At 42.4% G+C, this 2,297-nt stretch overlaps 1 non-coding gene across 1 annotated transcript; it reads right to left on the bottom strand.

Annotated features, from left to right (window-relative positions):
- Nucleotides 1–481: 481 nt before the first annotated feature.
- LOC122796065 lies at nt 482–644 on the bottom strand. The gene has a single exon (XR_006363910.1). It is a non-coding gene; the product is annotated as a U1 spliceosomal RNA (small nuclear RNA).
- Nucleotides 645–2,297: the final 1,653 nt, after the last annotated feature.

Raw genomic sequence — 2,297 nt, 5'->3', positions numbered from 1 at the left:
TCCAAATTATGCTTAAATAGGGCCAACAAGGGGCTTTGCTTAACATGACTTGGAAGCTTGTTCCAAAAATGGGGCAATATCTGTGAGATAAATCTGTCTCTCCAGCAAGTTCTGTTGATATCACATACCAGGTTAAGATCCTTTGAGTGAGTGACCCGTGAGCCATTTGACTTGTGAAAGTGCAGCATTTCCATTAAAGCTAAGACAGATCTTGAGGACCCTGAATTTTCTTTGTAAGGAACCTTTGTAGTCTCTCCAATTGCTGCAGGTGTTTGGAAAGGAACATATCAAAGGGAGCATTGTACTCTATTATCGGCCTAAGGATGCAAGAGTATAGGGGGATTATAACCTCTTTTTTTCTGGAGGCAATGCCCTTACTTATGAGAGTAGCAGTATAAAATGCCCTTCTTCCCACTGTGGAGATATGGTGATTGAAGTTAAGATTGCTGTCATATTTGTTTCCTTTTTATTAGTTTAGGTTAAAGGAACAGCACAAATGTAGTCCTCCACTACTATAAATTATGCAGTTAAGTTCCCACATTTGAGAGAATTACAACAGCCAACCCATCCAAAGTGCAGTGGAAGAGCTTTTCCCTTGGGATACCACCATCTTAATCATGGTACTCACCCTGCCAGTTAGGAATACACCAATTCATATTGTCTAGGATTTTCAACATAGGACAGACACAGAGGTTGTAGCCACTTTACCCATTGCATGCTGCCTGAAAAGGACCATTCATTGCCTGTTATCTGCGGAAGGTCCAGGGCTCTGGAGACCCCACCGCAACATCATTGCTGGCTGTGACCCCAAAATTTTACCCTGTGGAATGCTTACTATTGCTATACCATCACATGGAACAGCACAGCCTTACCATAGTACATTGGTGATATTGCACCTGTAAGCAACCACAAGGATCAAGCATAGTTACAAATATTGCTGGCAGATGCCATGTTTCTGATAAGGCTATCATGTGGACCAACAATATACATTGTGCATGGATATATTGTGACAGTGTCACATTGCTAGATGACAAGTCTAGTCTATGGTCTCATAACAAGGAGGATGGCAAAGCCATACAGAGCACTGTGGAACATCATATGGAGGTTTGTGCAATATGTTTGTACTGCACCTAGAGGTGTGTCTTAACTGACTTTAAAAGGACAGCTATTAAAATGAAGTGTAGACACATCGCCCACTGTGAATTCTAAAGGATGCCTTTTCCACCTCAGATAGATCCTGTGGAGGTTGTTGCAGCACCAACATCTGGCCTCCATGTATGGTATAGACAAAGCATTTACCACACAGATGCAAATCCTCCTACCCACAACCTTTCTGCATGAGGAAGAGGTCATACCCACATTTACAAAGCTGCTGGAGATCTCAGCAGATGCAAATCCTCCTACCCTTAACCTTTCTGCATGAGGAAGAGGTTATACCCACGTTTACAAAGCTGCTGGAGATCTCATCAGCTGGGTGCCAAGAAGTAATGTAATTCCATAGACCACAATTAAATCATGGCTGACCATGGAAACATTTTCCCCAACTGCATGGCATTAAATCTACCCACCTTTCAGGTAAAATTAAGAAATGTTTTCACACCAGTGACACTGAACCATCACTTAATGCAGAACATGATGGAGGCATGGCATCTCTGGCTCCTGGTGTGGTTAGGATATCCACTGTGCATCTTGATGGATCTTCTCAGTACACTGCAATGGGAACAGAACACCATGGATGGCTATAGAGAGGCATATCTTCTGACCCAAACTCTCTCAACTGGAAGAAATAGAACTGTGCCAAAGTAGTGTCACCTGTTATTGGCACTGCAGAGATGACTGGAGTTTTCTTTCACCTTGAATTCCTTGATATCATATGTAAGTCTGCCAGGCAAAATGCGTATAAAGAAGCAGACTGTTCAGACACATGTACTGAAGCAGTACATATATTCCTACCATTGTGTGATTAAATGAGCAAAATCTGTGCCTCCCCAACTCTATATATATCCTTATAGACACTGCCCCCCTTTCTTCATCTACTCTGCAGGTACTTTCTTATTTGTAGGGAACATCTTCAAGGACTGCAATGTATTTGTGGTGCCTACAGTAATGAAATCAATCATTGACTGCATTGCAAAATATATTAAGCACCACTTTAGCTCTGTACCTTAAAGTCCATTTTAAGTAATCTGATGTTGCAGTCATCCTTCAGAGTGACAGCACCATAGCCGGTCTTAGGCATAGGCCAACTAGGCGGCCGCCTAGGGCACCGCTTTAGTAGGGGTACTTTTCCAGTATTT

This window comes from Protopterus annectens, chromosome 2.part2, assembly GCF_019279795.1.
Source record: "Protopterus annectens isolate FY-2018-M chromosome 2.part2, PAN1.0, whole genome shotgun sequence".
NCBI lineage: Eukaryota > Metazoa > Chordata > Ceratodontiformes > Protopteridae > Protopterus > Protopterus annectens.
Note: the sequence above shows the minus strand (reverse complement) of the source record. Positions and strands in the feature narration are given on the sequence as shown.